This window comes from Seriola dumerili, unplaced genomic scaffold (genome assembly GCF_002260705.1).
Source record: "Seriola dumerili isolate Sdu_G_001 unplaced genomic scaffold, Sdu_1.0 BDQW01000645.1, whole genome shotgun sequence".
In the NCBI taxonomy this organism is placed as follows: Eukaryota; Metazoa; Chordata; class Actinopteri; order Carangiformes; family Carangidae; genus Seriola; species Seriola dumerili.
The window spans coordinates 935,133-950,004 of NW_019174900.1; positions in this window are offsets into that span (position 1 = coordinate 935,133).

Here is a 14,872-nt window from a genome sequence, read left to right on the forward strand (position 1 = left end):
AACCTTAGGACCCAATGCAATATATCCTGGTTGTGACTTCTGTCTGTTAACAGTAAATACAGTCCTGACTCCTCCTTTTCATAGTTAATAGACACATTGTGAAGGTTTTAAAATAAAACACCCAGCCATCATTAAAAATAATGCCACACTCACACCTAGAAAAACTGCAACACATCATTGGATAATTTGCAACATTGGACACAAAGACAGAGATTTTGCCAATCTGGTCTGACTCTAGCATGAGATTCTCCTTCATGTTCCACTTTCTGGGTAAACACAGCAGAATGCAAAAATGCTTAATCATAGCAGTGAATCATACACCTTAGCTGGTAAGTGTTGCCGAGGGGTGTCATGGCACTGGATTAAGGCTCTAGGCTCTCAGTAGATGTCGGTTCAAATCCCACCCTGCTAACGGACTGGTGTTTACCCGAATGGGCATGTCTTTTCCCATTTGCATCTCCTGTAAATGAGGAAAATCACTGGTTTATATTTTAATGTTGTAAGTAACTTGAGGTTACTTGAGTCCCTATTAACTTCTTGTTTAAACAATTTCAGAGACTGTCTCTGGAAGCACTGTCTAAGCTTGTGTTGGTTTCTAAACCCACCCACCTATCTACTGGACCCTCTACTAGCTAAGCTCTCCAGACTTCTGGCCAATCTTTGGACCTTAGAGCTGACAATTATTATTTTACTTTCACTGGTAAGTGTGGCCGAGCGTCTAAGGCGCTGGATTAAGGCTCCAGTCTCTAAGGAAGGCGTGGGTTCAAATCCCACCACTGCCAATTTGCTACCTTTTCACAATAGGGCAGAGCACGAATAGTTTAGACCCCCTTGATAAAGGTGTGGTTTCTAGATAAAGGCCAAAGTGCCAAAACTGGCCAGATGTCTTGCAGGGTTAGCTGGGAGCCTTTTACATCACTTTGGTTTCAAAGGAAGTTTTCCGTTATCTTTCAGTTATTCTACCTGTGCTCTCGTCCAAAATGTTTAAGTTCTGTTTTGATTTGAGAAATTTAACAGGGTGCATCACAGCAGTGAAGCTGTAACCTTATCTGGTAGTGTTGGTGAGTGGTCTGACATGCTAGCTTTAGGCTCCAGTTCTCAGTAGGTGTGGTTTCCAATACCACCAATTGACTATTGAATTTTCAGCACTTAATTTCCCAAAACTGGCTAGATAATCTTTCGAGAGTTTAGCTGGGAGCTTTTCATGTCTGTAAATGCAGTTTTTTCTTTTTCTTTAGAATGTGTTAGTGATGTCATCAGGAGCAGTGAAGTCGCGTGCTTTTTTGTGTGTGGGGTTGTTGGCTTGCAGGGAAGGGCACCTTAAGAGAGTAGAGGCTCTGTTTGGTGGACTGGTTTGGACTGCTTGACCATCAACCTGTCCAAATGTGAATTTTGCCAAAACTACAACTAAGCTATTTGGTAAGGTTGTGGGCCAAGGGGAGATTCATCCCATTCAGGCAAGGGTTTTGGAAATATAGGCTTTCCCTGTTCCAACCACCAAAACAAGAATTATTGCCTTTCCTTTGCTGTTTATTACAGATGCTTTTGCGCTAATTTATCTTCAGTAGTGGCTCCCCCCTTAATTTTTTATTAAGTATCAGAATAATCTTCATTTTAGCACAAGGTTGTTCAAGAGCAAGGAAGACCATTTGATTTAAGCTTATAAAGAAGCCTTACAAACGACAAATTCTTTGAATAACAGACTGCAGTTACGCACACTCATAATTAACTGTGATTCCCCATAGGCTGATGTGAGTGTCAGACCAGGGGTCTCCAACACTGGTCGTGAGCTACCAGAAAGCTCACCAAAGGTTCAGAGGATAAACTACAGCACAGAGCAGAGTGGCGCAGAGGAAGTCCGCTGGGCCCATAAACCCAGAAGGTCGATGGATCAAAATCATCCTTGCCGAATGTTTAATACCTCCATCTCCATCTTGTTCTTTCAAATTCAAACACACCACAAAAAAGCCTGAATGGCATGCTAGCAGTAGGACCACAAGATCAGCATTGATTAAAATGACACTGAAGTGTTAGTAAATAACCTGTCTGTGCAGGATCTTTTTTCAAGATCCCATAAAGGATCTGATGCCAATTTGCATTCATCTGCCCACTTGCAGCAACGGTATTGTCTCTGAAAAGCTATCTTGACTACCAGCTGTTATCTATAGTTTCTGTCAAAGAAACAGATGGAATACAAGGATCTAGCCAAAGGCAGTTTGGTAGTGTGGCCGAGTGTCTAAGGCGCTGGATTTAGGCCTCAGTCTCTAAGGAAGACATGGTGTTCGAATCCCACCACTATCAGTTCACTCTAAAAAGTCCATGGGCCTTGTGCGAGAGTTCAGTTTTGTTCAGTTGTCAAGGCTTACTGTACTTGATTTTAAAGCTGGAGTCTTGACCTTGGCCAAATATTCGGCTCTATTTGGATCTGCATCAAAATCCTACAAGCATCACATATAATATATATATATATTAATATAATATGTTTAAAATAAAACTATTTATTAGTGTCACGTGTGCTCAGCTCTGAAGCATCTATTAATATTCCTTCGGGCTTATTATTATTCTTCCACCGAATTTTGGCACGTAACTCGTCCCGCAGTTTTGAGAAAAAACCCCCGGTATAATATATACATCAAAACGTGCGTCTTGATCCCGAAAGAGAAGTGCTATGACTTTTGGTGTTAAAATTCCAATTTTTCCCAAAAGTTATTCCCAAAATACTGGGATAAAATAAATGCATTAAAGAATGCATTGGAATTTTCTTTAAAAAACCCACACAAAATTTTCCCCTTTTTTCTGAGTCACCCAGCTCTCTCAATACACTTGCACGTAGAAATGTGATTCCAAACTATTAAAAAAACGGAGAAAAACCTCTGCTCTCTCCAAAACACAACAACTGTGTTTACATAACATGTAAACTTTAACTGGTTTTGATTACTGTTTATTTCAGCCTTCTCTGCATTAGTTTTGAGGTTGTACGCCTTCATATGATGGGCAACATGTTTTTCCCACTTCTCACTGTCACACCCAGGGATGTCAGGATTTGCCTCCAACGCTGACCTAACAGCATTTCTATACAGGGCAGTCTGTAAAGCATCTGCTCTAGGGTGTGTACCTGTCATGTCTAACCATTGACCTCTACATCTTATGAGAAACACCCTCACCCTCTTTCATTTCAAACACCAATGAATATACTCCCCCTTGTGGCACAGGGTATTTAGTTCTCATTGCTGACCCTAAGGTTGTCACCTGCCGGGCAAAGGGTGCCTCGGGAGGCAGTTGACTAGTTCCACTAAGCGCTTCCACCTGCTGAAACTCATATTCCCCTACCTGTCTTCCTAATAGGGCTCTCCAATCTCCCATAGCTAGGGTGTGCCCCATGGTGAGCTGACAAAACTGTCTCATCCATGGCCCTCCCCTTGCGGTGGGTGGAGGCATTTTTTCTATCAAACAGTTCATGTCAGTGAAAGAAAATGGTTGATACACAGCATGACCACTAGGGTGAACCAACAAAGGCATCTGATGGTCTACATATCTCTCTGGTTTCAGGACTGGGCGGCGTCTAAGCACCCTGTCCTTTGCTGCCTGTACAAACTCACCCCGGAGCTCTAACACCTGAACTCCCCTCTGCATGTCTTCCATTTCCTCATTTTCCATGTCCGGCCGCAAATCAATCAAATCACCACCGGGCTCTGCCCTACACGCTTCTGCTGACGCCTCCTCATTTACTGGAAGCGCAGGAGGTTGAGATAGAGATAGAGCTACTGGTCTTTTCATCACTATTGGCTGAGGCGTGCCCTCTCTTCCTACTCTCGTTGAGAATGGGGCCTCCATATTTACGGCGGCCCCTGCACGTGGAGTGCTAGTAACAGCTAGTGAGTGAGACATTGCCGGGGGAGTGGTTGGGGGTGGGACTGACGGTGCAGGCATGTGCTGGTCATGTCCGTGTGCCATTTGATCATCTGTTACGATGGGTCTGTCTGCATCTCTTTTTTCCGAGTGTTGTAGTGTTCTTATTCTGTCGGCGGTGTCATGAATGTCCTTTCTTAACACTAGGACCGCCAACATTCGAACACCCCCTTTAAGCGCCGCGAGGTCCGCCAGACCACTATACGTATTTTCATTGATTGTGTGTTTTAACCTTGCAGGTGTACGGGGATATAGGAAACAACTTACTGTCACATAGTCAGGTAATCAGTCATTATTTAGTGTAAGCTACCTGTTCAACAGTTAAACACGAGATAATTACTAGGAAAAGGAGATAAATTAGACAAGGATCAAAGAGAATGGCTGCGGGGGATACTGCTAACACTTCGAGTCAAATTTAAGCTAGCCGGCAAGAGAAATGGCCAAACGAAAGGTGGAAACGGGCTTTCAAAACTGTTGGGAGGCAGAAATCTGTTCACAAGTCCTGAGTATGGGTTTGAATCCTACTGCTGTTGTTCAAGAAAATGTGTAGGTGCTCTAACTTGCAAACTGTGCCATCAGTAGTACTTGCTCAGAGCAGAGTGGCGCAGAGGAAGCGTGCTGGGCCCATAACCCAGAGGTCGATGGATCGAAACCATCCTCTGCTAATGCAAAATGCAACATCTGGCTACACCTATACTTGTTAATAGTAGATGAACACCCACACATTAGTAAGGCCATGTCCATACCCAGGAGACCCATTGCAACATATCCTGGTTGTTCTTTTTGCCTGTTAACACTAAATACATCCTATCTCCTTGTTGTTCATTCATAGACACATTGCAAAGGTTTTAAATAAACACTCCTCCAGCATAGTAAAGCCATGTTAAAGCCTAGAAAATGCAGTTAAGGGTTAAGGTCATCACTGCAGTCACAAAATTCTCCTGCACGTTCAGTTTCTGGGTAAACAGTAGAATCAAGCAATGTTTCATGGTGAACCCAAATTTTCTTCCAGTTTGTGTCTTCGATGTGATTGTCCAATGCATGGCATTCCTTGATGACATGACATGACCACTACTTCCATAATTTGGGATAAGTCCAATAAAGCATCCATCCAAACATCCATCCATCCATCCATCAACAGGAGAGTGGCAAGCCAGAGACACTGAATATGTTTTCCAATTGAACTGGGTTGTTTTTCTTGAGTTGAGCTTGCAGTTGAGCTTTCCTTGGAATATTTTATACATTGCCATATGCCTGACCACAGCTACCTTGTTACTTGCAGTATGTCTTACTGTGTTTAAAAAACTGATGCCAGTTTGCATTCATCATGTAATTAACTGCCCACTTGCAGCACGGTATTGTCTCTGAAAGCTATCCTGACTACCAGCTGTTGTATTTATAATTTCTGTCAAAGAACACAATCGAATACAAGGATCCAGCAAAAGGCAGTGTGGTAGTGTGGCCGAGTGGTCTAAGGCGCTGCGTTCAAGCTGGGGAACAATCGTCCGTCAAAGAAGGGGAAGAAGGGGGGAGAAGGGGGAAGAAGGAAAAAGAGAGAAAAAGGAGGAAAAAAGGGAAAAAATGAGAAAGAAAGAAAAGAAGTGAATATTTTATATCCATGACTACTTGATGGATGCATTTCTTGCTGCCTGAAGACAAGTAGCAAGCTTTTCATGTTTTTAAATGTTTTGGACAGCCCATGGACGGGATTCGAAGCCGCGACTGTTAAAATGCTCTATTTCAATCTGTATCAAAATCCTTAAATTGTTTATCTACATGCAAGGATTATCTGGCATCTTTTAGGAATGTTGATATTTTCATGTTAAGAAATAATTTCTTATAGATATTTCTTTATATTTCATATACATATATTTCATTTAGTGTAATGATTCTTTTTTTTTTTTCCCACCTCCCTGAAGAAAAGGACTGCACACTGCAAGGTGTTCATCGCATGACCTGGGTACCAGATCTTTGCATTGCTGACCGTCATTCTGAAAATTTTCTTCATGGATATCAGAGACCACCTCCCATATTTACAACTGGAAATTCCTCTTATATGCATGTTTGTTTTTCTGTTTCACTTTTTTTTCCAAGTGTCTGTTATTAAACTTGTAAATAGCATACCATGTTACTATGATTGAGTCTTGTAATCATCATCATTATTATATGCATCATATTGTTATTGTTATTATTATTGCTGTTGTTGTTGTGCTGTTTTCAACAAACTCATTAAAAACACTGGTTGTAAATTGCTCTACACTAGTTTTATTTCTTTACAGAAACGGAATCAAAGACAGACTTTTGAACAATATCGTTAAAACAAAACACGAATAGAACGCAAAAACTTCAAATACAAATCTTTTTTTCATATTTTACATTAAACAGGATAAAATATCAATACCTTTTTAAACAATTTACAATGAAACTATTATTTACAATTAACTATTTACAAAACATTTTTACATTATTACTATTTAGGAAACTTTCTCCTCATTTCCTCCAGCCATTGGTCTTTCGGCTGTGATTCAGTGACAGGACAATACACCCTGCCACGCCACTGGCTGTGTCCAGTCACAGCAGTTCGGAACTGCCCACACTTCTTGCAAGTGTTTGCCTCAACAGTTCGTCTATAGGGCCTCTTTCCGGTAGCCCCAGTTTCCACTGTGGCAGGTGAGCTTGGTTGTAGGTTAGTGCCCTGACCAGCTGCCCCAGGAAGCACTAACTGAACCACTCCAGCTGGTGTGACAACCTGAGGTGCAAGAACCGTTCCTGGTGCTAGGGGTGTAGCAAGCAACTCCCTCATCACCGGTCCCCTTGGCAAGATGGGACGTGGGCGCTGACTAACTGCTGCCTGCCTCTGTTGTGCCTGGCCTGCTGTACTCGTTGGCAGCCGGTACTCGTGTTCCTCCCTTGCCTGCATGGGTTCATCTGGGAGTACTTTGGCTTCCTGAAGAGGCTCTGCAGACACAGGGAGGGCTGGAGGCAATGCAGTACCCTGGAGCAGCACAGCGAGCCCCTCCCTCTTACTCTTGCTGTTGTGCCACTGGATGAGGGTGTTCTGATTTACCTCAAACAACTGCATGTCTGTCCCCTGCATCACCACAGCATTCCCAATCACAAGCTGTCTGATTTTTCGGTAGTCCCTCAGGATTAAGGACCACCTTGAATCAGTGGTCTTGCCTCTCCTCAGTGGGCTTGGATGCAGATCACATAGTCTTATAAAAATGTTCTGCACTAACCGACTGCAGTCGGGCCACTGGGCAGAGGCACTACTTGCACCTAATGTGCAACGGATGGCGCTCTCCACACCGGGTGTCTTTGAGGGCTTCTTCGGCGTCCTAAACCGGCCACTCAAAAGTCTGTCCCGATGGCGAGCTTCATATACCACCCGCTGCTTGTCACCATCATCCAGAGCCTGCCACAGTGAAATTATTGTGTCTGCCTGCTGGTTGCTGAGACACAGGGAGGTCAGATCTCGAAGCTCCACCAAGTACTCTGCAAGGCTGTCCACGTGCTGGTACCCAGGGATATTCTGTTCATCAACAGCCTGTGCAAATGATTAAGAAGTTTAGATAGCAATGTAAAACCTTCACTGACACTGAATTTTGATGACACTTGTGTTGTGGATTTAAGAAATATGTAAAAATATGTACTCAAAAATAGTTAAGAGTTAGGCTCATGTTCATATTCATACATTCTCAAATTAACACACTGATGCTTACCATATCTTCATCTTCAGCTTGAATAGCAACTCCAGCTAAAGAAGATGAAGTAGAGGGCAGAGCCAGGGTGGATGGACCGGGAGCCAGGGTGGATGGAGGGGGAGCCAGGGCGGATAGACCGGGAGCCAGGGTGGATGGACCGGGAGCCAGGGTGAATGGAGCCAGGGTGGATGGAGGGGGAGCCAGGGTGGATGGAGGGGGAGCCAGGGTGGATGGAGGGGGAGCCAGAGCGGATGGACCGGGAGCCAGGGCGGATGGACCAGGAGCCAGGGTGGATGGACCGGGAGCTGTGAAGGAGACGCTGGAGGCCAGACCAGATGGGACAGTGGAGGGACCTTGAGTCGGAGAAGATTGAGCATGAGGGACCTCTAGCACTGTGGGATCATCTGAGATATCAGAGAATCCCTCATCTTCTTCTATTTGGTCCTCCACATCATGCTGCTCGATGAGCTGAGCCGTCTCCTCTGAATCAGGGTGCATATCCTGCAGCGCCTGACCAGTCTGCCGGAACAGATACTGCACCCCGATGAGCTCTCCTGAAACAATATGCATAAAGTGATTCATTTACAAATGTTTATAAAATTACTAAAGGATTTTAAAACTGAGTTACATTACCAATGAGTTCACAAGTGCTTACCAGTGTAACGGGAGGGCGGGCAGAACTGTGGTGCCACCTTCCTGCCAAACAGCTTCTGGTAATTTTTGTTCACGCAGTGAAGCAGGTCACCAGAATAGCTGCGTAGGGGAGATGGTCCAGAGGATAGGGCTGCAGCACCACGGTCCTGGTTCCACCTGTGCAGTCCTTCCAACAGGTAAATCTGGAAGTTCACACTGTTGGCACTGGTCCCTAGAAATATATTATTAAAAATATAATCATGAAATATTCTTGGATTACACAACACAAAACATGAACGAAGACTAACAGACACAAACCTGGTATGAAGCGGTTTAAGTGGAGGTGAAAAGACTCCAACGATGTAGAGCCTCTGGCACATCTGTAGATGGGAAGGTGCACTCCTCCCTTTGTGAGCTCCCCTGTCTTGGTGTAGAGGGCAACACCTGGCAGGTCCTGGATGCACTTAACATGCTTGTTCTGGACCCTCCAGATGTGCTCCATCCTCTCACTGTCGAACAGGGGAACTCCAATGGAGTCGTTGCCACTGCTTCCCTTTAACAGCCGGAGCAGCTCCTCCAGCAGCTGAACAGTGGTCTCCTCACCACGGGTCCTCCTCCGGCAGTGGAGAGCCAGCTCCTCCCTCGAAAGATACTTGCGGGTGTCGCCATCAGCAGGGAGAGACAAGCCCTGGGACTGAAGCTGTTGTTTTTTTGCCTCGCACAACAGAGCTAAATCAGCGGCGTCCCACTCAAATATGCAAGCCGATAGGCGTGACATAAAGATGGGATACAACTGATGAGCATCAGTTGTGCATCCCAGGGCAATTCGCCGCATAAAATGCCAGATATCCAGCCTTATTGTAAGGTCTGGCCACCCGCTGAATCTGGCACTCAGCTTGGTCTTTCCTGCCTCAGCACAGCAGCCACGGTCTACATACAGGGCAACAGGGGGATCCAGACCAGCCCGCTGGTACCTTTTCACAAGGTCTGCTGCCATCATGTCCAGGCCAGCTCCGTCCTGAGCGGTCAGCACACTTATGAGTATCTGGCCATACTCATTGCCAACAGAGGTGAGCCAGAGCGCTGTCCCCTTGGCAGTCCCGGCAAGCTTCTTGGTGATCTGAAGCACACAAAATGTATAAGACCTCGGTGAACATGATTCAGAAATACTAAAGTAAAGGCACTAGTCTATAATATAAGCAGTTATTTTAGAGAAAAAAGTTTCTTCAACCTTTTTGGTGGAGTCCATTTTTAAAATGGTCCCATAGGTGGAGGTGATGCGGGCCTTGATTTCCTCCAGCCTCGTCAGGATGTCCTGGCTGTAGACTGAGAGGAGCCACTTACAGCTCGGCACCACAGCAGGCTCTGGAGGTTCAGGGAAGACCATGGGCAGCAGTCCGGGGCGCTGGAGGAAGTCCAAACACTCAGTGGTGTATCTTGCCACACGATGCAGCCACTCTTCTGTGTGGTTCTCCCTCAGCTGCTTCAAAACCCGTGTTGGGCTGTTACCCAGGCCTCTCTCTCGCAGAAGCCGGATCACCCGGATGTCACACGCGAACCTTGGACATAGACAGATATATCAGTAAGAATGTTTTACATATTTCTATTTAACAAGGGAACAGAGAAAAGATACATTACTCACTTTTGAGTGAGGATGACCCGAAACTCCGACCTGTGTGCCAAGTCCAGCTGGGTGAGCACAGTCTGACTCCAGGACACGTGGGAGGATCTACATTTGGTGCAGGTGAGAGTCTCCGTCACCACATTGTAGATCCTGTCTACATCCAGGACCCGCCGCGCCCTCTTGTGAAGCCCAGCTCCTGTGAGCTGGTGCTGCCCGCAGTCGGAGTTTGGACAGACCACCTTCACCTTCCACAACTTGTATGGCATCCACACAAGAAGTGGGTGGGCAAAAAAGCGGTCTGGAGCAGGTGCCTGGTTGTAGACACCGCTTGGCTGAGGTGGGAAGTACCAGAGCTTCAGGGGGTCTTGAAGCTCCAGTTTTCCCCTGGGCCCCATCTTGAAGAGCATCTTCAGAATCCATTTGTGGTCTTCAGGTGGCAAGCCTTCTGACCACAAACGGGGCAGCTGAGGTGTCGAAGGTGCTTCTGTGCTGGAGTCAGCAGTCTTTGAAATAGACAAAACATAACATAAAAAACAAAACATAAGTATATTTTATACTGGTAAGAAAAAAGACACTGCTAATGATCTACACAAAACTGAAATTAAATGATATATTACTTACAGGCACAGAGGCACACACTGCAGTGGGATTCTGGACAGAGACTGAAGCTCGAACTGTCTCAGGGACTGGAGCCTGTAGGAGAATAAGATTTGTTAAATGAAATTACAATTTACAACACAGTCAAACCTTAAATTATTATTTCATATAGCCAATATTTTTTAGGTTTCATGTGTCATTTCTGATATGAATAGCTTTTGATACTGTCCATACCCTTGCAGAAAAAAATAATGGGTCGAAATACAAATACTTAAGCTGTATTTTAAAAGTGGGTTGTATCATTACTTACTGGGACAGCAATGCTGGCTGGAGAGCTGGTGGTTGGCTCGGTGGGACCGGTGACTTGGGTCTATAAAACATTCAGTCTAAGTAACTCGTATTAAAAACTTAAATTAAACAGTTGCTTTTTGATCTGTACTTACCTTTGTTACTTTTCTGGCAGCACCGAGGTTTGGCTTTGCTGCTGCAACATGCGCACCACCAAATCTTGGCTTGTTAAACTGAAAGGCAACAAAGCAAAGGGCCATATCATGAGAGGGCTATATAACTATCATTCAGTGAACAAAATATTTACAGTCAATTTGTGAGTGTGAATAATTTTCTAAATACCATTGCCAAATTCAGTGTTGGTCGCTTCTTATGAACCTCGCCGCTTGCTGAACCTTGTTGCTCCATGGCGCCATGGAGAACAGGACTCGCTGTTGCTGTCTGTTGCCCCGTGGATCCCTGACCAACATTCGCTGCAGCTGGCTGTCGTTGTAAGATAGAGTAGAAACATCACTAATTAGTTTGTGAACCTTTTATAAATATACACTGATATATAATACCATTGACAAGTTCAGTGTTGGTTGCTTCTTATGAACCTCGCCGCCTGCTGAACTGTGCTGCTCCACGGCACCATGGAGAACTGGACCCGCCGTCTGTTGCCCTGCCGATCCCTGTGCAACATTTGCTGCAGCTGGCTGTTGCTTTATGACAGAGTAGACATGCCACTAATTAGTTTGTGAACATATGTATGCACACGCTACTTGAGTTGTAAATTGACCAGTGTTACCTTCTGAGTGTGGAATCCACATGTGCATGTCCTCACACCACCGAACAAAGACCTCTGTCCATGTGACATCCTTGGACACTTCTCAATCTAAAAATAACAGTTATACATTTGATTGAATTTCAGACATCTTAAATCATTGCTTTTCATTCGTGTATTTTGAGTTGAGATGTAAATGATTCTCAGATGTAAATGATGATGCTCATAACATGTTTATTCATTCATAGTAACCCGGTCTTTTATTGTATTTAATAGAAGTCATAATGAGAGTAAAAGTTATTGTGAAAGTATATATAGTATATACACCTTTTGATACAGGTCATGCCACTTCTTCTGCCTGGGAGCTGGCCTGTTTCCCTCGCTGGCAGGCCAGGCCCCAGTGCTGGCAAACTTCCTCAGGCGTGACATCCACTCTGAGTCTGTCATCGCTTTGTGGGATTTTGCCTTTGGTCACATAAAAGCATGAACATTTTTAAAATGCATGAAAACAACATGAGTGCATGACAATGAGGGCAGGTTCACTGGCCTTTTAATATTGTAATAACCCTATAAAACCCCAGGGGTGGCATTAAAGTATTTTCCAGGTGAAAACTGGAAATTTTGTCATTGTAGATTCCCAAGTGAATCAAAATGGCAGCAGCATGACACAACGACGTTCACTCTACTTGCATGTTACGTCAAACAGCACTGTAAATACTGTAAATGTGTAAATACTCACCATTCACTGTATTCACGGATAACCCGCCAAAAACACACTTAAGATAACTCTGTTATGACTTAATAACACTTTGACCTGACTTAATAGATAATATTAGCATTCGTCGGTTGACAAGTACAGTACGTCGGAAAATTCAAACCATATAACGGAGCGCGTTTGTAACGTAAACAGCCAACTAAATAAACATGACAACATGACAAAACAGTAAATTGTTTTTACACTTAAAGTTTTATCATATGGCAACTGTAATAAATGTGTAAATATACTCACCATGTCGATAAATTAGTGTAAAGCGTTCCTAGCTAGCGTTTGAATGACTTTCGGAATAACTTAGCCGGCTAGCTGTTTTTGGTGAACGCCCCCCCTTAGAAAAAACGTACCTTTCTGCGCCAACATTTCTGTGCCGTGATTGGTCAAATGTTGGAAATGTTGGAGCTGAGGGAAGAATCTGCGACGCCGATTGGAGGACAAATGTTGGAGCCCGCGAACGTGATTGGCTCTCGCGTCCAACATTTCTCCAACATTTCCAACATTTCCCCGGACGATCCTTCGGCAGCTAGCGTTCAGGCTCCAGTCTCTAAGGAGACGTGGGTTCGAATCCCACCACTGCCAATTAACTCTGAAAGTTACAGGCCTTGTGTAAGTGTTCAAATTTGTTCAGTTGTCAAGGCTTACTGTTACTTGATTAAACTGGAGTCTTGACCTCAGCCAATGACCTGCATCATTCCTTTATCAACAGCAGGAACTTTCTGGACATCCAGCTTTTCACAGCAGAGAAACAGACCTATGGTTTCATAATCTTGGAAGAGTCATCTTTATAGTCTTTATAGACACATACAGCTGAGTATCATCAGCATAACAGTGAAAATTGATTCCATAACAGCTACAGAACAGTTAACTCTGTGAGGAGAACAAAGGAGATAACAGCAGAAGCAACACAGCCAGACAGTACTTTACTCCACCAGGAAGACACCCAACTCACTGGACTTAACTACAACACTAAAAAGGACCTCTTTGTTTTGTTCCAAGGACTGGGTAACGTTAACTGACTGGGCCTGACCGCAAACTGGACTCAACTGTCCCACATCCATGTCCAGGTGTCGCTGCTGCTCCAGATGCTGACCACTGGTACCGACTGGGTGCTATTCCTAAGGCTGTGGTGAGCTCCACACCCAGCCAGGAGAGGCCAAAGTCTACTGAGTCGCCTGCTGCAACTGAAGTTGATGAAGCCGCTTAAGTGACCTCTCCTCTACAACTTGCCACTGCTCACTGTCCCGCTACTCCTCTGGAAACCATGACCGATGAACCCTGGACCATGATCAGGAACCCTGGTCTTTGGTCGGTAGCAGCAGAAAGGGGAAGCCCTCCTCTCTTGCGCCTCCTCAGTACAGCATCCAGCTGGAGAATAAATATGACATCCTGGATCTTCAGTACTTCCCTCCCCTTTCCTGAGGAAATCCCACCACTGCCATCTTTATCTCCTGATACTTGAAATATCTGAACACAAAGCCAGGATTATTATGATAAAATAAGCTTTCAGATAGACACATTTCCACCTGGTAGTTTATTCCTTACCACTTACAAATCAGCAGGCATTTGCCAATCTGGCCCTCCTTTGTGCAAGTCTGCTTGATTTTTCTTAGTCCAAAGTCCTTACACATTGGAAAATTATTTTAAATCACAGACTGCATTTGCACACACTCATTACAAAACTTAAGAGCAGAGTGGCGCAGAGGAAGCGTGCTGGGCCCATAACCCAGAGGTCGATGGATCGAAACCATCCTCTGCTAATACAAAATGTTTTCTGGTTCTACCTTGATCATTCATAGTAACAATGTGAAGTTCTCAAATAAACACCTAGCCATCATAACAATAATGCCACATTTACACCTAGAAAACTCAGTGCAACACCTCATTGGATACTTGGAATATCTGCACATATAGCTAGGATTATGATGAAACAGTAAACCTTCAAGTAGACACACTCCCATCTGGGTTTGTTGTTTCCCACTGTTTATACAGACAAAGATAGTTTGCCAATCTGGTCCTCCATTTTGCAAGGCTTGTATGACTCCAGCATCAGATTCTCCTTCATGCTCACACTTTCTGGGTAAACAGCAGAATGCAACAATCTTTGATCATAGCAGTGAATCATACACCTTACCTAGTAGTGTGGCTGAGCAGTCTAAGGTGCTAGTATAAGGATTTAGTCTCTCAGGATGAGTGGGTTCAAATCCCACTGCTGGACTGTGTTTACCCATTGGGCATATTGTTTCCCACTGAATTTGCATCCCCTTTGAATGAGGAAATCACTGGTTTACACTTTAATGCTATAAGTAACGAGGTTGTTGTTACTTCCTCAACAAAATATACCATGTGAAGTCGGCTGGGTTAACTGGACCTATTCATCATCTCGCAGTTGGCAACACAGCAGAACTGGTGGTTTCATTTCAGATGCAGGTTAGGCCAAAGGACACTTCTGAGATTGACTTAGGTTATGCTCCATTCATGTCTGACGGTTTTGCAAAGTTAGTTGGGAGTGACGAGGACTGCATTCACAAAGGAAGAGACTTTACCAATCTGGTCATCCTTTTTTCCAAGTCCACTTGATTTAG